We start from the raw sequence: 21,599 nt of genomic DNA, 5'->3' as shown, positions 1-21,599 counted from the left end.
AGATGGTGGCGCATTCATAATGTCACTGGACGAGTAATCCAGAGGCCTAGGCTAATGCTGTAGGGACACAGTTCAAATTCCACTCCAAATTTTAGTGCAGGATTATAACAGAGAACGGAGACCAACTGGTCTCCTCTCAAAATATTCATTACCAAATTGATGGTTATCACAACAGGACACTTTCATTTGTTAAGGCAGTTTTGTCATTAAGCTGCTTTGATTTACTGCAAAATTTTAGATTAAAGTATGTTGATTATTACAGAAGTAAAAACGCTCTGAAATTGTAATTACTAATCTACTACTTCCATTGATATAGATCAGATATGATAGCTTTTATCAATCACAGTTTACATACACATGTGCAGAGAGTAGATACTTCCTGTCTCCCTTGATGAACTAAAGAAAACATTCCCTATTGTCAAGCATAATGTGCCCTAGTCAGGCTGGATAAATTTCAATCTATAAGGTTAAGAAGTGTTACCTTGGAGTAAATGCTGACTACAAAGGCACCCAGGTTTCACGGTATGCATTGAAGTAATGGTGCTGACCTCAAAGGAAGCTGCTCACAAAGGTCTAGCGAGCTCTGTGCTGTGGCATTCCCCGTTCCTGAAGTTGCTTTGAATCTGGTGCCAAGTCAAGGGGATCTCCAGGTATCCAGCAACTGAGATGTTATCAAGCAGGTGAGTAGGCAAATACATTGAAGTATTCTCACAGACAGCAAAGCAGGATGTTAAGTGCACTGATTATCCTTTACTTTGAATCAAAATTTAATAGAGAACAAAATAAATGATTGGGACATACACATGAGATTAAGGTAGAAATCAAAATATCTCAAGTACACTTAAAATTTTAATTTATTTTCAAAATGTTTTTTTTTATCATAATAGAGAAATTTGGCATCCCACAAGCATAAAATTAGTTTTTCAGGGCCAGTCAGGTTGTTCAGCAGTAAATATAAACGTATTATACTATCAAAAACCCAGTTAAACTTCATTCAATAAGGTGTGACTTTTCTAAAAATTTCTACAGTGAGGCTCCTGGCTTAAAAGGACAATTCCACATCAGTTCAGTGATTTCTACTTGATTGCAGTCTGGGATTTTTAACAGCTCACCATATGGAGAAGCACAGAAGTACTAACAGCAGCTCCTGGACTTCCACATTTAACTGCATCTGTGCATTCTGCAGAAGTTGCTGTTAGTTTTACAGGAATAACAACAGAGAATGCCAACATTTACCATCATTACTACCACAAAATTGGGAACTTGTTTTTTAGGCTCATCTCAGGGCACACAAGGCCTACCAAATAGGTAGTAAATTGGAGGGTAAAAGATAAAAGCTAACCTCCTGGGCACAGATAACCGTTATGAACTAAGTTATTTGTAATGCTACCTGAACCCCATTGTTCTGCTACCTTGTAAATTACTCATATTTTTCAGTCTATAAAGGGGGAGTTGACACCCTTCAATATGTGGTATTAATATGAGAGACTCATTTTTCATGCCTATTATCAGATAAACCAGATAAACTTGGCCAATTTCAATTTGATTGCACTGAACTTGATTAGTTAATCAATGTGTGTGTGCCATCAATTCAGCAAAACAACTGAAAGGAAGCTGTCTGACATGAGAGCAGGAAAAGGTGTGTACTCCAAGCTGTCGATATTTATCTTTTAGTTTAATGCATGTTTGTAGAACAAGAGGGCATGAATGCAAAACTTGTAAGCTCGAAGCAAGGGTATATATCACATATTTTTCCCCACAGAATAAGAGAAATGTAATTTAACTCATGCCTTCAATTTTCATAACAGAAAGCTTGGAACAGCTCACCGACACCAGGGACGAAATGGTAAAGCATCATTGTGGGCTTTTCAGTTTGAAGGCCAGGCCTCACATACAGGTATGAAATTATGTTTCCCATTAAATACGTCCCATCATGTGGCATTGAGCTTGTAGTAGAACAGTAATATCTTACATTTTATACCAATGTTAAATTAGAAAATATCCCAAAGCAACCTACAGATAGTGAATAGCAAGGAAAACAGAAACTAGAAAATAAGGTGGAAGGCATAGCTAAAGAAACGTGTTTTTAAAAATGTTTTTAAAGGTAGAAAAAGAAATGGAGAGGTGAAGACGCCTGTGGAGGGAGTTCGAGACAGCAATACCAATATGGTGGAAGGATCTACGTCAGATGTGAGAGTCCCGATATAGCTTACCAGATTTAGTTCCGTGCAAAAGCAAAGCAAGAAAATGGTGGAAATATTCTGCAGGCCTGGAAGTATCTGTGAACAGAGAGAAGGAGAGTTTCCTGGTCACAGACCTGAAACGTTAACTCTGCTTCTCTCTTCGCAGATTCTGCCTGATGTGCTGAGAATTCCCAGCATTCTCTGTTTTTGTTTCAGGTCTGTCCAACACTGGGTGTCCCCGCATGATAAGTTCTGGGGAGAGGAGGCTCTCAATCACAGAAGCAGAAAGGTGCACTTTAGGCAGCAACGGCCTAGATTATTTTTGTGTGAGCTAAAGGACCACTGTTGCTCCTCCTGACTCCACAAAAATACTTTTTTAAAAATCTAACTTTGATGGCCTCCTTGTCTTGACTAACAGGTTCTACTGAATGAAGCAACCACAGCAGATGGTCTTTGTTATAGGCCATAATACATAAATGAGAAAAGAGGTTATGTTAAACTTGTATAGAATAATGGTTCAGCCTCAACTGGAGTATTGTATCCAGGTCTAGGTGCCACGGTTTCAGACAGATGGGAAGGCATTAGAAACAGTGAAAAAAAAAATCACAAAAATGGCTCCAGGAAGGAGGATCTTGTGTTACGTAGATAGATTGGAGAAGTTGGGGCTGTTTTCTTTGAAGAAGGGAAGGTTGAGAGGATATTTGTTAGATGTATACTAAATCATGATTGTTCAAGACAGAGTAGATAGGGTAAACTGTTCCCTTAGGTGGAAGGATTAAGAATAAGAGGGAACAGATTTAAGGTAATTGGCATGAGGAAAAACTTTTTATGCAGCGAGTGGTTGGGATCTGGAATGTGCTGTCTGAGACTGTGGTGGAGGAAGGTTCAGTCAAGGCAGTTAAGAGGTAATTGGATTATTATCTGAAAAGGAAGAACATGCAGAGCTTTTGAGGGAAGGACTAGTTAAATTGCTCCTTCAGAGAGCCAGCGGAGGCACAAGAGGCCAAATGGCCTCCTTCTGTGCTATAACCATTTCGGGATGGTTTCAGGGTTCGATCTGTACATTCAGACCCTATTTAAATATATTCATGAGGTTCCTGCCTGAGTCAGACAGGTGTCTCAGCTATCTATTAAACCATTGATGAGAATATTCTGATAGTGACGAAAGGCATCTGAAGTTCTGCCATTTTGATTTTAACTCTTGCACCACCCTGACAGGCAGAGAGTGATAAAATCTCACCCCTGACACCCCTTCCTTTAATATGGTATAGGATATGGGCAGAGGAGTTTGGAGCAGTTACATTTTATGAAGGAATGAATGAAGGACGGGAGGTCAGTTGACAAGCATTGTGGCAGTTGCATCCAGAAGTGATGAAGGTGAGTCTAAGAGTTTTAGGGCAGCTATTTCCCCTTTAAGAGAGAATCTTCTGGAGAGCAAAAGGTTCCTGTGATTTTGTAAAACAAAATTGGAAATGTGAAGTTTTGCTAATAACACAGTTGATAACCGAGATAAGCCTTAGGTTAATTTTATGAAGTAATATCAGAAAGTGAAATGAGCCAGAATAAATTGGTCACGTAAAGAATATATCCAGCATGACTAACTTTGATCCCTTAAAGATCTTCAATTTCAACAAAATTGAAGTGTCACAATTGCAATAAGGTACCATAGAGAATGTTGAAAGGTAAGGTCTCTCGTTTTTGAAAAGGGAAAGGAAGTGGAAGACATTCTAAAAACATTCACATTTGAGATAGATTCATAGAATGGTTACAGAACATAAGGAGGCCATTTGGCCTGTCATGTCTGCAAGAGCAATTCAGCTAATCCCACTGTCCTGTCCTTTCCATGGAACCCTGCATTTTTGTTTTCTTCAGGTCCTGATCCAATTTCCTTTTGAAGGTCACAATTGAATCTACTTCCACACATTCTCAGACAATGCATTCCAGTTCCTAACCGCTCGCTGCTTTGAAAAATATTCCATTGCCAATCATCATAAATTTGTGTCCTCTGGTTCTCAAAGTGAACAGCTTCTCTCCATATATGCTTACAGCCCGAATAATTTTGAACACCTCCAACAAATCTCCTCTCAAACTTCCCTCCCCTAAGGACAGCAACCCCAGTTTATCCAATCTTTCCTCATAACTGAAGTGCCTCAGCTCCACACCATATTGGATCCAGAGTGAGATCCTTACGATGGTGCCGTAGCCAATGTGACTCAGGATAAATTCAATGAACTCTTTGCATTGGATGCCGAAGACATGATTTTGACAGTTTTAAAATGTAATGATTGTGTTTCCAACTATTCTTGCAGAATTATTTAATTCAACAAAACGTGACACATTGATTTGAATGACCAGTGTTATATATTTTGTCACATTTCAAAATTGGCAACCACCTAAACCAACAACAGCAGTTTACATTTGATGCTCAGCATATAAGTTGATCCCCATTTTTGGAAGGATTTTTCAAAGCTTTGAAGTTCGACTTAGACAGGACAATCAACAGTACCTGGAAAAGCTCGCTAAGGAAAAGATTTTCCAAATATGTGTTCTTAGTCTGTCACTAATTTGGAAAATCACAGGCATGTTCCTCTGATCTATTATAGATGGAAGATTGTGCGAGTGCATCCAAAATTTCTATTGTAAGATGTCTTTGATAGTCAGGCACAATACAAGACCTTTCCTTTTTAAGAGCAATTCAGGCAATGGAGAAGGAATGCTAGCAGGTCATAAGGAGGGGAACCAATAACAGCCCATTTGGTAATTTTATCTAGTTTCATGCAAAATCCTGGAACTCCCTTCCCAGCAGCAGTATGGGTGTATCTGCACCACATGGATTGCAGGAGTTCAAGATGGTGGCTCACCACCACCTTCTCAAGAGAAATTAGGGATGGGCTAAAAATGTTGGCCTTGCCAATGACACCCACACCTCATGAAAGAATTTTTAAAAATGAGTCCACTAAATGTTGCTTGGTCATGTTTCTGTGAAATACCTTGGGACATTTTACTATGTTGAAGATGCTATATAAATAGCAGTTACTGCGGTCAATCAGAAGAGCCAGTACATGGAACTCGGATATTTGTACCCAACCCTGCCACTCCCATCTGTCCAATACTAGTGGACGTCTAAGGGGCAGCTGAAAACTCGTCCCCACAAGGGCTTGCCTGCTGGCATTAAACAGTGGAAAACTGCGAAACATCGTCCAAATTTCCAAAGCATGTTTCCAGTGGGTAAGGCTGGTAGCACTAAGTTGGAAAATTATCCTGACAACATACCATGTTGGTTATTTCAATGACCTAATGCAGGTTCATCCAATGCATACGCAAGTGAGCAAGAATGATATTTAGACAAGAGGTTGAAATATAATCTCTAATGATTTTTTTTTTCCAGCTTAAAATATTTAGGAAGCAACATAATAAAATCTAACATAGCACAACTATTTGCTATCCAAAAATCTTTAACAATCAGAATCAAAACAACTATTGCTAATGGGTGTAATTGTAGCAAATGGGAGCTTCAGTCTTTGTAAAGGTGGTGCTAGAATTGAAGAGGGAAACTGGCAAAGCCTTAGGAAGGAAACTGCAATATCTGATTGAAGTAATTGTTTGCACCTCAGGAGGGAGGTGATGACTCAGAAACAGGGCAGGAAATGGATCCTGAGATGCTACAATTTCAGCTTGTTAGAACCAGATGTTTCCTATATTTCAAGGATATTAGAGATGTCCATTGTACAATGTTTCAGCAATAGAATAGGATGAAATGGAAAGAAAGACATCAACATCATTCAATGTGCGCAATCATATTGGCCAGGAACCAGCAGAGAGTAATCATGCCATAATTGCATACCGAAACCTAAAATGTGCATAGAGGCTTTAGGGCTGATTTTCAGGCCCATTTGTGGAGTCAGTGGCTGGTGAGCAGGATTCATTACATGACCAGCTGGATAAACTGGCCAGCAAGGATGCTCAGGGTCTATTGTATTTTAATAAAGATGCTAAACTCCTGCATCTTTTGGGTCTGTCAATGGGAGCTCATCAGATTGGGTTAGCAAATTGTATGGCAAAATTCTTAAAAAGCTGCTTACAAACGATGACTTGAAACCTTACAGATAAAAGGCAAAAAAAGCATTACGCTTGCCAAAGACTGGAAATATTTTTAATGCATATTTGAAGCTTTTGAACAGCTTTATCGGACAAGCAAGTGATACGCAACACCCAATGGTTGACAAAATTAATATATAATCAAAGTTTTTGCACTAGCAATAGAGTAATACAGGTACCTGACCCCGAACTAGGGAAGCTCAGGACCAGGCATGTGCCAGATTTGGGGATTTTATGAATTTTGGATCCTGCGTATAATGAAATATGAAAAATAAAGAATCAAAGGGTTTTATTCTAATTGCTATCGAGGGCACCAGCTTCAAATGTAGTCAGTTTTTGGGTCTTTCTCGATTTTGGGAGGGCAGATAAATGGTCCGGTACCTGTATGTTGAAGCCATTGGCTAGCTGGTGAAATGGTGGTGCTGCTGCTATGTGAAGTGGACATGAGGCATTTATCCCTATGTGCCACAGAGGGCAATATACCGTGTAGAAAGAGGAAGCCACGTCCAATACTACACATAGTGGAAAACAGGATAGCTTATTATTTAAAGCCTTGGCACACCCCAGAGTGTATTTCTGTGGGAGTTTTTCCTCTCATCTGCAGTAACTTTGGCAGAAGAGCCATAGAAACCCAGAAAAATTGCAAAAGTTCAGGGTCAAAATCCTAAAATTTCCTATCTAATACCATTGTGAGAATACCATTACCGCAAGTACTGCTCTAAGGAGAAGATTCACCCATCATCACCTCAGGTCATCTATGGATGAGCAATGGAACTGTCTTTAGAAACATCACCCCCATGCTGAGAAAAAGGAAAAAAAACTCATTACTTGGTGTCTGGGACTTGCTGTGAACTAATTGGCTGCCACAATTGGCTACATATCAGCAATGAGTACACGTCAAAAGTATTTCATGAGCTGTTAGCTCCTTGGAAAATGCTACTGATGTGAAAGGCACTTTACCACCCAGTGCTTACATCTTGCCTCCTGTTTTTCACTCAGTCCCACAACAACAAAAACAACCATTAGTATACAATGTTGCAAGCTGTGTTAGAAGACCAGTCTTGGAGAGAGCTTTGTAACATTAGTCACATGTTTGTCACATAGTCTGGGACAGTAGCCTGCCAACACTGACAACAGGCCATGACAGGACAGAGCCTCACAGCATCCTGCATCTCATTCACCAACATTACAATGTTGCAGCACAATTAACACATCCCAGGGGATCCAAGTGGTCGGCTTCAGGAGGTAGTAGAGGCTTTGTCAGAGGGCACTGATGATGGGGAGCAAGTAATTCTCCAAAAAAAGAAGCAGCAATCTTCTGATTTATATCAGGGCACCTCTATGTTGGGAAAATTCAAGAATGCGGTGATAGTAGTTCACCACTCTACACTCATATTACTTGTCAACAGAAATGCAGATGATAGTTGCACCACGTTCCATAAATCTGCACAATGATTACAGTGCAGATGATGCTAGCTTGGTAGGGGGCAGAGTCAAAATATGTGCGTGCAATAGCAACATTGTCTGTCAGTGTTGGTGTCAATCCCATGGCGCAGATTAGTAGCAGGTTCCTCCCAGCATTCGGCACAATTCTGTCACAACTTCCACTGAAAACCTTAGCCTATATAGACACTGCACCTTGTGTTATTCCAGGTATATCCACCTCTGCCTGCTTCTGCAGTCTGGATGATGATGGTAACTAGTTGCAGTCCTCCTCTGGTGCAATCTTACCTGGCATGGCAACCTTCCATTCCTCCTCTTCTCCCTGCAGAAAACATAAATATAGCAGATTCCCATAGGGAAACATATTGTCACAATCTGCAGGACCTATTATAGTATAGAATCATGATACAGCACAGGAGGTCATTTAGCCCATTGTGCCTGTCTCAGTTCTTTGATCCAATTAGTTGCACTCCCCTGCTTTTTTTTCATAGCTCAGCAACGTTATTTCTCCAAGTCCCTTTTGAAAGTTATTGAATCTGCTTCCGTCACACTTTCAGGAAGTGCACGGCAGATCATAACAATTTGCCTCATCATTATTTTTCCTCGTTTTCCTTTCTCCTGGTTTTTCTGCCAGTTAATTTAAATCAAGGTTTTCCTCCGCCACCAGAAGCAGTTTCTTTTTATTTACTCTGTCAAAACTTTCCATGATTTTGAACACCTCGATCAAATCTCCCCTTAACCTTCTCTGCTCCAGTAATCTCAGAACCCATAGCATTAAATCTTTTTCACTAGCTCAGTGGATCAGAAACACTTACAGTGTTCTTTCAAGCCTAGCCTTCATCATTCACTCTCCCTTTAACTGAAGGCTTTACATTATATCGTTGCCCAGTATTTTAGATCCCCATTGTAAATTAAAGGAGAACACCAATCTGCCATGAAGGCTGAATACTGGGATGTTTAACTGACACCATTAAAATGCTGAAATGAAGGGTCTGCCTGTTTACAGCAGGAGCTCAATGCGTCGTGCACAATGCTCATGAGAAACAGCATACAAACAGGTCTTTTGGCCCATCATGTCCAAACTTTGGTGGTTTTCTCCATGTGAGCCATCAAGATTCAACACTGCTGCCTCCAGTACATCCAACGCATTGCACATTGGCAAAAAGCAGATATTCAATACTTCACACTGACACAAGTGCAACCCAACAAAGGGGCAAAAGTCAGTTTTGTAGCATCAGTTGGTTGCAAAGTGACTTCTGAGAAAGAGCCTTATTTCTGATCTTTGCTTTCATCTTTTATTAGCTCTGCTATGCAGCTGTTGGTCTCGCTAGGTATTCCTGCCCCAGCCACTTAGCAGCACCCAGCTGTGCTGAGAGTGGCACAACACCCCCACCAATAATGTGCCAATCATTTCAACCCGGAATCCAATGGGGTAAGCTACAAAGGAAGTGAATCGGTAGGCGGAGTTGGATCATAGGTTTATTGACATATAGCGTTTTTATTATTTAAATTAAAAATAGCTAAATAGACTCACAGTTGCAACCTTTAGAAAATAATCGCATAAGGCTGGGATTTTCCCTAACAAAAACAGAATTACCTGGAAAAACTCAGCAGGTCTGGCAGCATTGGTGGAGAAGAAAAGAGTTGACATTTCGAATCCTCATGACCCTTCAACAGAACTAGGTGAATCCAAGGAAGGGGTGGAATATAAGCTGGTTTAAGGTGTGTGTGTGTGGGGGGGGGAGGAGGGAGGGGGGTTGGGTGGGGGGAGAGAAGTGGAGGGGGGTGGTGTGGTTGTAGGGACAAGCAAACAGTGATAGAAGCAGATCATCAAAAGATGTCACAGACAAAAGAACACAGAGGTGTTGAAGTTGGTGATATTATCTAAACGAATGTGCTAATTAAGAATGGATGGTAGGGCACTCAAGGTATAGCTCTAGTGGGGGTGGGGGGAGCATAAAAGATTTAAAAATAATGGAAATAGGTGGGAAAAGAAAAATCCATATAATTTATTGGAAAAAACAAAAGGAAGGGGGAAGAAACAGAAAGGGGGTGGGGATGGAGGAGGGAGTTCAAGACCTAAAGTTGTTGAATTCAATATTCAGTCCGGAAGGCTGTAAAGTGCCTAGTCGGAAGATGAGGTGTTGTTCCTCCAGTCTGCGTTGGGCTTCACTGGAACAATGCAGCAAGCCAAGGACAGACATGTGGGCAAGAGAGCAGGGTGGAGTGTTAAAATGGCAAGCGACAGGGAGGTTTGGGTCATTCTTGTGGACAGACCGCAGGTGTTCTGCAAAGCGGTCGCCCAGTTTACGTTTGGTCTCTCCAATGTAGAGGAGACCGCATTGGGAGCAACAAATACAGTAGCCTAAGTTGGGGGAAATGCAAGTGAAATGCTGTTTCACTTGAAAGTAGTGTTTGGGTCCTTGGACTGTGAGGAGAGAGGAAGTGAAGGGGCAGGTGTTACATCTTTTGCGTGGGCATGGGGAGGTGCCATAGGTGGGGGTTGAGGAGTAGGGGGTGATGGAGGAGTGGACCAGGGTGTCCCGGAGGGAATGATCCCTACGGAATGCCGACAGGGGGTTTGAAGGGAAGATGTGTTTTGTAGTGGCATCATGCTGGAGTTGGCGGAAATGGCAGAGGATGATCCTTTGAATGCGGAGGCTGGTGGGGTGATAAGTGAGGACAAGGGGGACCCTATCATGTTTCTGGGAGGGAGGAGAAGGCGTGAGGGCGGATGCGCGGGAGATGGGCCGGACACGGTTGAGGGCCCTGTCAACGACCGTGGGTGGAAAACCTCGGTTAAGGAAGAAGGAGGACATGTCAGAGGAACTGTTTTTGAAGGTAGCATCATCGGAACAGATGCGACGGAGGCGAAGGAACTGAGAGAATGGGATGGAGTCCTTACAGGAAGCAGGGTGTGAGGAGCTGTATTCGAGATAGCTGTGGGAGTCGGTAGACTTGTAATGGATATTGGTGGACAGTCTATCACAGAGATTGAGACAGAGAGGTCAAGGAAGGGAAGGGAAGTGTCAGAGATGGACCACATGAAAATAATGGAGGGGTAGAGATTGGAAGCAAAATTAATAAATTTTTCCAAGTCCCAACGAGAGCATGAAGTAGCACCAAAGTAATTATCAATGTACCAGAGAAAGAGTTGTGGAAGGGGGCCGGAGTAGGATTGCATTTGGATTTTCCATGCCCACCAGTGTCGGGCATGTTCAGTGGGGAGACAGTTCAGGCACAGCCATTGATATGATTGGATTCAGGCTTCCAGCTTATCTGCCCACTCAAGCAACGCAGAGGCATCAAAGTGCCACCAAGCGTTCCAGGGCTTTTCACTCCTCTGGCACAGACTGCAAACTAATGAGCATTTTAGTGGACTGCAGAACAGTTGTATGACTGGGCACATTGTACAATCTCCTTACTAAAGCTGGCCATGGAGCATTCACTGGTGGAAGTGCTCACAGCCCCTTGCAATGTCGGCATCCTGGTTTGGACCAGCCTCCCACATGGTTCAAGCTAACAGCGCAGCCTTGCAGTGAAGAGGAGAATACCTGCGCCTGAGCTTGGAGCACAGCATGCAGTCCAGCGGGCGAAGCTGTTGCCAATCAGTCGGATGGATTGGCACAGAGGTGGGTGAGGTCTCAGGCAGCCATGCAGTGCACTAAACTCTGGCCATCCAAGCGGTGGCCAGCACTCTCCAGGTTAAGGGGCCTTCGGACTTAACCAGGACAACTTCTCTATATATTAAAGCTTAACCCGCACATCTCTCTCTTTCATCCTGCAGGAGGAGTACATCAGGATCGTGGAGCCTGGTGAATTAGCTGTATGCCTATGCCTACAGAGAGCGAAGACAATGGGGGAGAGAACGACTGATGTTCCTGGCTGCACAGAGGGAGGAGCAGCAACCTCAGGAAGAAGGGGCGGCTGGGGCCAAAGAGCCACAGTGGGCTATTGCTGGTCAGCGCCTAGTGATGCCCAGGGTCTACAGACACTGTCTATCATTCCTGCAGATGTCTGAGAACCAGTATCGCTGAAGACTGCGCATGTCTAGGGAACTGGTTGGTCACATCTGCCAGCTACTGCAGGATTTGGTGCCATGGGGACTTGGAGGGCCTTGAAAGTGACAGTAGTGCTCAATTTCTAGCTCCTTTCAGTGCTTCACAGGTGGCCTCTGTGGGATCTCACAAGCCTCCACCCACAAACGCATCCATGAGGTCACGGATGCCACCTTTGCGAGGGCACACAGCTTTGTGCATTTCACCTGGGACCAGGAGAGCCAGGATGCAGGAACGACTGGATGTGCCCAGATCTTGGGTTTCCCACAGGTGCAGGGTGAGATTAACTGCACTCATGTGGCGTTCAGATCTCCATCACAACACACAGTGGACTACATCAACTGCAAGGGGTTCCACTCACTGAATGTGCAGCAGGTATGTGACCACCAGAAACCCATCCTGCAGGTGTGCGCACGGTTTCCAGGGAGTGTGCATGACTCGTACATCCTCAGTTGATCACAGATCCCTGGAGTCTTCCAGGGTCCACAGAAGCTGCAGGGATGGCTCCTTGAGGATAAGGGCTACCCACAGAGGCCGTAGCTGATGATACCCGTGCAGCGGCCTCAGACTGCAGCAGAGCAACGGTACAATGAGGCTCATGCAGCAGCTCGCAACTTGGTGGAGCAGACCATCGGGATGCGGAAACTGAGGTCCCAGTGCCTGGACTGGTCTCATGGAGCCCTGTAATATAGTCCACAGAGGGTGTCACACATTGCCATCATCTGATTCGCCCTTTACAACCTGGCACCGGAACGGGGAGAGAAGCTGGGCTGAGGAGGAGATGGAGAAGCTGGAGGTCACCTCCAATGAGGAGGATGCCGATGGGGTTGAGGGTGAGGAGGTCCTCGACGGTGACGATGATGGGGATGAGGCTCTTGCACTGCCTAGATGAGGCAGGCGTGATAGATTTGTGGAGGATGATGACAACATGCCTCGAAGAGATACCATAGATCCTCACGTTGCATCTGTGAATGTTTGACTCCATTCTGGCTTATGGCAGCATGAATACCCTCTGTGAGAATGCTCCTGTCATGGAGACGCAGTGGAGGCCCAAATAGTCGCTCGAATCTAGAAGGATGATGACGACATGCAGTGGGGACACTCCATAGATCTTCACATAGACTCTGTGAATATCTGACTTCTGTCTGTCCAAGGGCAGCTCGCTTGCGTTCTGTGATTAGATTCCTATCATGAAGATGCAGCCACGAAACTTTAGAAGCATCTGATCCTTTGTCTGCCTTCAGCACCTGAGCAATTCAGGAGCACAGCGTCACTGGTCACAGATGCTGAAGAGATGGGGGCCAGTCCCATCTTAAAAGTGCTGAGAGCACACAGAGAGAATGATGGAATTCTGTGATGCCTGCCCACTACATTCTGGCAGCAATGACAAGAACCATCGAGGTGCAGGCATCAGTAATGTATTCAGTGTGTTTGAAGTCGGACCATCGCTTTGGCCTGAAGGTTGTATAGAGCATAGGGAAGAGGCCCTGGACTGTGACACCTGCCTTTATCTTGTGCAGAAAGGTTTCACATCTGAGTGACACAAACACTGCTCATCAGAATAGGGAGTCATAGGCAGGGAGATGTTCTTGGGAGTTTATTGACAATAGTGAACATTATGTACAAGTGGTTAACACCTGTTTCCAAACTGTGCAAATAATTCTTCTTAACTTTCCTAACCCTGTCACTATGCCTTGGTGCTCTCTGGACATCCACAGCAGAGGTGGAGGCAGCCTGCTGACTGCAATGCCCTGTCTGCGATGACCTTGGTGGACATCCTTTAGAGGGCTAAGACCTGGAGGACACTGCTGTGTGGCAGTGGCACCCTCCTCGGCCTGTGGAGCTGGAGCTGCTGAGGTCACAGGAAGAGGGGATTCGGATGAGCTGGACGCTCCCGGAGTCACCTGGATGGATGCCCCAGGGTGTGCACCTGCTGATCCTCCTCTCCGTGGGTGCCCAAGGGCCCCAGGCTGGTTCCTTGAGGAGAAGAGATAGCTGGACTGAGATCCAGCTGCCCTGCACCCCTCACGCGTACACACTGTTGGAGGCCAACTATGACATCAGCGACAGATTTGAGCCTGCGCAGCAGAGCAGGAACAAAGTCCTGGACCAAGGTCTCCATGGCGGCCGCCATCCTGCCAGTATTGACGTCGATGTGTTGGCATGCTGGTGCTATCACCTCAGCCTGAAGACGGACAGACCCCTCCAATGCCTTGCAATCTGAGGAGTGCAGCGGACATCCCTTCCTGATGTTCCCTCGCTTGCCTTTGCAGCTTCAGCAACTGTGACATGACCAAGTCCAGAGGCTCATCATCTGACTCGGACTCAGCAACGTTCTGGCCTCCAGCAGTCCTCCGAGTGCCGGGGACCTGGGAAGTCCCTGCAACCGCCTGCTGTGGATTAGACAGTGCGATGTTCTCACCAGATTGTGATCCCGACGTTATTCTAAAGCTAGGTCCCACCGAGGTGTGTGTCTCTGAGCTGGTGGAGGGTGTGGGTGAGAGCTGTGACGGGACTTCAGGGAGGGTGCCTCCAGATTCCTCTTCAGAGGTTTCTTTGGGGCTTGATTGGAGGCCTTGGGTCATGGACTCCGTTGGCTGTTTCCCAGATGTGCCTGCGGAAGCAAGAGAGATAATTAGTGTATGGCAGTGGCCTTTGAAACAGGACACATCAGTCAAGGCATGGTTGTTTGATGTATGTTGCATTGCTGGATCCTCACTTGGTAGAGCACTGCAGACCTCATCGTCAGAACAGGAACGGTCCAGATCGTCACCGGCCAGTTGGATAGCTCTGTTTTCAAACTCCCTGAGGGCCTTGATTTCAGGCGTTCCTCCACAAGTCTGCACCCTTCCCTGTGCTAGCTTGTCCTGCATGAATAGAGATGGAGAGAGTGTAAGCAGGACGCTTAGCGGACCAAATGCTAAGTATGCCTGGCCTGTGTGGGTCGTGAATGGTCCCATGGATGGGATAAGGACAATGACGGTGAGTGCGAGAGAATGAATGGTGATGTTCCTTGAATGAGCAGTGAGTGAGATCCCTGTGGGTGTGTGAATAGCTTGTGAGTGTGTGAGTTGAGAGTGATGAGAAGAGTGACTTACCTTGGCGGAACGGAAATGATCAGCCATCCTCCTGTAGCACTTGGTGGCTCTCCTCTTTTGAAGGCCATTAGTGCTGACCACCGCTGCCACTGCCTCCCAAGCCTGGTTGGTCACGGCACTGCCCATCCTGCGGCCAGGGTGGGGTTAGAGGACATCCCGACGGGCCTCCATGGCTTCCAAAAGGCGTTCCAGTGACCCATCGCTAAACCTGGGGGCTGCAATCTTTTTGCCTTTCGTGGACATCTTCCCTGCAACAGCTGGGGGCTGGAAGCACTGAGATGTGGTGTGCACAGCAGGACTTTAAGCATGGTGCCTGGCGTGATGAAGCAGCAAGGCGATGGCGAGCGAGCGATGACAGCCTGCCCCCCATCAAAACGACGTGTTTCCCGGGAATGCATAAAAAACGTGGTGATTTTGGGACAATATGGCAGGAAAACCCGCCATCGCAGCCAACGGGTGAAATGTCGTTTTACCTGTCTGCTACTGCACTTAGAGTGGAATCATCCGAGATTTTCACTAAGTTTCCACGAAATGTTTAATAATTGCCATAACAGTGTCCTTATCAAGCCTGTTTAATATTAGTATCCTGCCATATACAGAAAATTCAATTTGCAAAACAATATTTACTCTTACTGTCAGCATTAGTAGCATTGAAAAAAACACAAAATTGGTGGAATATTAGCGGACAAAACAATGCTATGCACCACTTTTAATCTTTAAATTTCATTTGAGACATATAGTAAAGCATGTAAATTCCTTTGTGGATTATGTTAATTAACTGGGTATTATGTAAAGAACAGATCCTCAGTTTGCTATTTAAAATGTTGCTAACCTGTTTATGGGTTCATGATTCTGTTAAAATAATGTACAAAGGAATTCCACTGCCTAAATGTTATTTTATGTTTCATTGGGCCATGTTTACTGATTTTTTCTTTTGTAGGATGGATATTCTCACAGTGCATAAGTAAGGGGGCATTCTAGCCAAATAATCTCAAAGGCACATTTTCAGCATTGTCAGTCATCACCTCAGAAGCATCTGTACAGATGAGGGAAGCTATACTGCTCATCTAGTTCATTTTGCACAGAAACCTAAGGTCCTTCTATCACAGCATTTAACTCCCTCTTGGACAGTCCGAGAGATTCTTCCTCTGCTACCCTACCATGGAGACATCCAGATATTGACCAGGCATCGCATGAAGAGATGCTTCCACACATCGGTCCTGATTGTGCTGTTTATAAACTTATATCTTAGTTGCTTTTTCTTTCAGCTGCGACGTAATGCTCCAAATAGCATTCCACTTACTCTATCACATCCCACTCTACATCCCTCTCATTTGCCTTGTTTCTTGTTATTCTGGGAATTCTTACTTAAAAATCTTAGTTACATAAGGGGAAAGCTTCAATCCGACAATCTCAGCGCACGGCTGGAGTGTCTGTGTGACAATGATGTCAGTTACGAGGGTCAAACTAAAGTCCTAGGCCATCGAAACATTTCTACCTGCAGGGTTGTTTACTCCAATCAGAGAGAAGCTTAACTCATGAGCTTAACTGGGCACCAACTAAGTGGATGCTTGGCTGGCAAAAGGTCAGGGGACCATGTGCTGTAGATGCCCTGACCACCACATTCAAACGATTACCTCTGGCTTGCACCTATTGCAAGCACAAGTCACCTGCCTCCTCGGAGGAAGCCCTGGGCACTTTGGTGCAATACAAACAGGCCCAACATCAGGGGGCCTGCCTCTAATACTGGGGCACAAGGGTCTGTACTCGCTTTTGGGCACTGGAGCTGTGAATCAAGGCCTACCCGCGCCTGTCCCTGTTGAGGGAGGCAGCTCACAATGTTGCATCTTTAATGGACATCTCCTAACCCCTGCACCACCAACCTCTCATGCTGTTCAACGCACCACAGTCCCATCGCTCGCCCATCTGCGCTCCCTAGCAGTCAGGACTCTTGCCTAACATTTAAATATTCCACCTCAGCCTCACATGTCATCCAATGGTGTCAGCCGCACACACAGTTCTCACTGCTTCCACATACCTCCAGCTATGATCAGTGCACCACCGCCACTCACATTCAACCTCTCCCTTGCAGGAGAAGGGTAACCGATACCCAAGTGCCAGTGGTAGGGTGGTTCACAAGCCTGTATCCTCTCTCAGGATGATGGCATTTGTGTCCTACCACGGCCACTTGGCCAGTGCTCCTGCTGTTGCCTGTCAGCCAGCCACCCAGACTGCTGATGTCCATGTCAAGGTGGCGCAGTCTGCATCCTTGCCCTGAGGTCCAGGGTTGCTCAAGGGTGTCCTGCACAGTCACCTGCAGTCTCCCCCAGTGAAAGTCAGCAACATTTTACCAGCCTTGCAGCAGCCACTGGAGTAGCACTAGGACAGAGAAGGGCATCCGAAAGCAGGCTCTAAGAGAACGCAGGAAGGAGAATGGCTCATTTTTTTGCTTATATAATTGGATTTATTGCTTGATAAGGCTGTTCAGCAAGGTTTTTGGTGGTGGTTTTTATTGTACGATTCTGATCAAGAGGATTCTGTGATGAGCTGTTGCAGTCAGGTGTACTGGAGAAATGGTAGTAAGAGAAGCTGTCCTAAGGGAATAGGCAATCATGGGGAGCCCATCACACAAAGGCATCCCAGATGCCTCCTCCCTACCTCTGCCTCTTTCTCCCTCCACACAGAGCTTCTCCTGTCCACAGCTCTGCTCCATCTCCCTGTTGTGTTGCAGGGCAATGGGCACTGTAATTGTAACCCCCATTCCAGCTGCAGCCTTTCTTTGTGTGAAGAGGTCACCAAATCCTCGGGCCTCCCTGTGAGGATGCAACACTCCCTGCCTAATCTAGCAATTTACCCTCCAAAACACTCCACAATACTGCCATAAACTTTGCAATACCAGAAACTAGTCTAAATTACCTTACCTGAAAGTTGGATAGCTAGTCATTTAAATAGCGTTAGTTGTATGGGCTGGGAGTGTGGGGTCAAAAGGAGCAATAACTTTTGCAACTGAATGTGTCTTTTTGTGAGTGACAAGCACATGTATTGAGTGGACCTGTGTAGTCCATTGGAAACACAATCAAATCAGATGGACAGGCTGTTTGATATCACAATCTGGGAAGTTTCGAGCACTTGTATGGCATACCTGTTCGAACGTCCTTTCCAGCATGGGAAACTACGTGGACCATGCCAGAAGTGACCAGGAGTGCTGTGCGCTCCCATTGAAGGCTTCTGGAGCTTTGCCCCCAGCAGTGTTACATCTGTAGCATGGTTCCAGCTCAAGCACTCTTTGAGCACAAATCACTGGAAAATTGGTCCTAAATGTCCTGAGATTTGCATAGAATTGATATAAAATAGCAATTAATTTAATTAGAGTGCTCAAGCTAACTCAGACTTCTGTTAATATATCTATTACTTATTATGTACAATTAGTATGACACATTTATATTTAACTAATTGAAAAATTATTCTTATGCCAAGCAAAGGTTTATGAGAATTTGAAATGTAACACTGCAGCGATGATTTCAGCTGAATTAATCCGGACATTTCAGAGGGAATTGGAAAAATATTAAGGAGCAGGGAATGGAATTTGAGTAAGTAGTCCTGATGTAGAGTTGGCACTGGCATGGGCATAATGGGCCAAAAATAAACTTATCTATGTGCTGGGATTGTCATTGATTAACATTACCACATCACAAAATATATAGTCAATTGACCAGGACTGTTAACTGGGAAGGAACTGAGTGCCTGTAAACGATGAAGATGAATGTCTTGTTGTATTTAAGATGCCGCTGTTGGGATAAAATAAAAATAAAAAGACAAATGCTGGAAATCCAATCTCAAAGTTTGGATGAACAGCCTGCTGCAGCCGAAATGTTCACCTGAATTTTGATTTTTTTAAAAAAAAATTCAGGTCTATGCAATGCCAGCATCAGATTAATCACGTTTGTGAAACAACTCCAGCATAATGGATAGCAGACATTATGCTCCAGGGCTTGATTCTTTACCACCATCAACTGAACTTGCCATCTGTTATAAATTTTCAAAAATGTGTTATTTTTTTGTAATATTTGTATAAACCAAAAGAAAACTCACCTCATGATGAAATTCAGATGTAATGAGCTGAGCAGTAGTGAGTTCTAGAAGCCCTGATTGGCACAAACAAAATGCAATCACAAGTGTACCATATAACTCTAATGAAGTGACAAGAACTTTCATTTGATTAATATAAGGAATTAACATATCTTGATTAAATTAGAGAGAAACTGCACAGCGAGTAAATACTGTATTTGGAATTATTATATTGCACAGTACAATTCAAACATTGTGAACTGCAAAATGCAGCATTGAAATACAAAATACTTTTTGTATATGTTGAAATATGGGCACTGGTTAGCTCCGTTGGCTAGTTGGCTGGTGTGTGGTGCAGAATAGGGCCAACATCACAGGTTCAGTGCCCTTTCTGGCTGAGGTAGATGTGGGTGCCTCCTCTCTCTGTCTCTGAGAGTAGAAGGCAATGGTAAGTCACCACTGACAAAAAGTGCTGAGGGGAAAACAGCTAATGGTGAAGCATCAGCAGACAATGAGCACAGATGACTGAATATTGGAATATACTGGGGACACTGTTACTAACCTTTGCCCACCAGGAAGCATCTATTCCTGAAGTGCAATAGTTAGGAACATAGGGATAAAGTTAATTACACCAATTGCCTCCCTTATAATTCTTCAGGGGCAATGGTGGACTGCAGTAGATACTGGCCCAGTGTTGCTAGGGTATTAAGGTAGGAGATGGCATTCCCAACCCCTCCCTCTATTTCCTAGAGCAGATACATGGGACATCATACACCAAATCACTGTGAAAATTTGTCACTGTGCTGTGCTAAGACACTGGCTAGGACTGGATATCTGAGGGTGACCCAGCAGCAGCAAACTGATGATCAGAATAGAAATTTTTTATGTTTTTGCCAACTTACTCCTGGATCTTTGACAGGCAAAGAAGCCATTGACCAGCTAGGATTAAAAACAGGAAGTGCTGGAAAAACTCAGCAGGTCTGGCAGCATCTGGGGAAAGAGAAACAGAGTTAATGTTTCAAGTCCAATTTTACTCTTCTTCAGAAGCCATATTGGACTCAAAGCATTAACTCTGTTTCTCTCTCCACAATTGCTGCAAGACCTGCTGAGTTTTTCCGACACTTTCTGTTTTCATTTCAGATTGCCAAAATATGCAGTATTTTGCTCTTTGCGCAGGATTACACCTGCAGGCCTCTCATTCCTGGAGCTGCAAGCCTCTTTCCTCCCATAGCCAGTGGAAGACCCTGCCAGGGAGTGGGCCTGCATTGAGATGAGTCTGGGCCAAAGTACTGTTACATTTAATGCCGCACAAGCTGGACAAGTGCTGCACATTTCAGGTCAACTGAGCCAGACTGGTGTCAGGAAATATCACAGCCAAGAAAATTAGCCTCTGGATGTCGGTAATTTTCTGATGAATATATTAACGGCAAAGAACGTCACCTGATGACAGTGTTGGAAACTTTAGAGCAAAAACCTTATCTTTATCTTGAATCTAGCTAACTTATCTTGCATTATGCAAAGCAAACAATGGCACCTTAAAACCTTGTCACGTCCAAGCTTCCTTTTTTTTAATATTGCCGAACTGCATGAATAGTTTGGCTTAGTTTGTTGTTTTTAATTAGTTGTGCTGCTATTGTTAAATTAGGACAATCACAGGCATCAGTATGAGGAAATGTTAACAATTATCAAACACAAAGCTCTGGCATTTAATAACAAGATTGGACGTGAACATGTCTGTTTGTACATGTTAGGGCATATGAGTGTTTGTTGCAGCTTTGCCTCACAATTCAAAAACCTGTAGATGATTTTTCTGTCATTAATCTCCTTAGCTGGGGCTGATTTTTTGGATAAACTTTGAATTCAGATTCAAATTGCTCCAGAATTTGGATTATTTAAATCTGAATTTAACCTTGGAACAATAATTGATTGGAATGGGCAGAGGTGTGGAAGACTATTTAAAAAAAAATTGACAGGACCATAAGAAATATACATCACAAAAATACAGGATGGACCATTTGAGAAAAACACATCATCATCGAGAATGGGGATTGAAAACTTTTGCCGACCCACTGGGCAAATTAGAAAGTGCAAAGAACATTTGTAAACTATGTGCAGCAACACAAATGTAATTATTTCAGCCCCGTTTTAATCTATAAATTGACAATTCCCCTCACCCACTGAATTACTTACTGGACAGCTGGCATCTTTAAGTAACCATTGAAAGAAATATCACAGATAGACATCCCCACCTTCAGGAAATGGACATTATAGGAAAATTTCCCTCAAATCATCATGGAAGTTGATGCCATGGGTAGTTACCAATATACGACAGAAATGTGGATACTACACTAGACTGCCACAGACATACAATGCACTAAACATCACTATGAAATTCAAATCTAAATATGCACATTTTGTTTTTAATCACCTGCTATTCTTTTACTGCCATGCAGAGACATAAAATTGGAAGGACAGTCAAGCAAAAATTGTGTTGACATGCTGCATGATTAAAAAAAAAATTAGGCAGCTGAAATTTATTTAGGGCTGTGGGAACTTCCAGCACAGAGGGAGGCCATGTGGCTCAATGTGTCAGTGTTGGCTCATTGCCAGCGCTATCCAAAATGAATTCCACTGCCCTGCTCTCTCCTCAT

The 21,599-nt window shown here is 44.1% G+C and overlaps 1 long non-coding RNA gene across 2 annotated transcripts in view; it reads left to right on the top strand.

Annotated features, from left to right (window-relative positions):
• Window positions 1–1,833: 1,833 nt before the first annotated feature.
• Window positions 1,834–21,599, top strand: part of LOC121293198 — a 181,621-nt gene continuing 161,855 nt past the window's right edge. For both annotated transcript variants that reach the window (XR_005946459.1, XR_005946460.1), the window contains exon 1: window positions 1,834–1,897. This is a non-coding gene — a long non-coding RNA (uncharacterized LOC121293198). The remainder of the gene's footprint in view (window positions 1,898–21,599) is intronic.

The sequence above is a fragment of the Carcharodon carcharias genome, chromosome 21 (assembly GCF_017639515.1).
Source record: "Carcharodon carcharias isolate sCarCar2 chromosome 21, sCarCar2.pri, whole genome shotgun sequence".
In the NCBI taxonomy this organism is placed as follows: domain Eukaryota; kingdom Metazoa; phylum Chordata; class Chondrichthyes; order Lamniformes; family Lamnidae; genus Carcharodon; species Carcharodon carcharias.
This window is presented reverse-complemented; position numbering and strand designations above follow the sequence as displayed.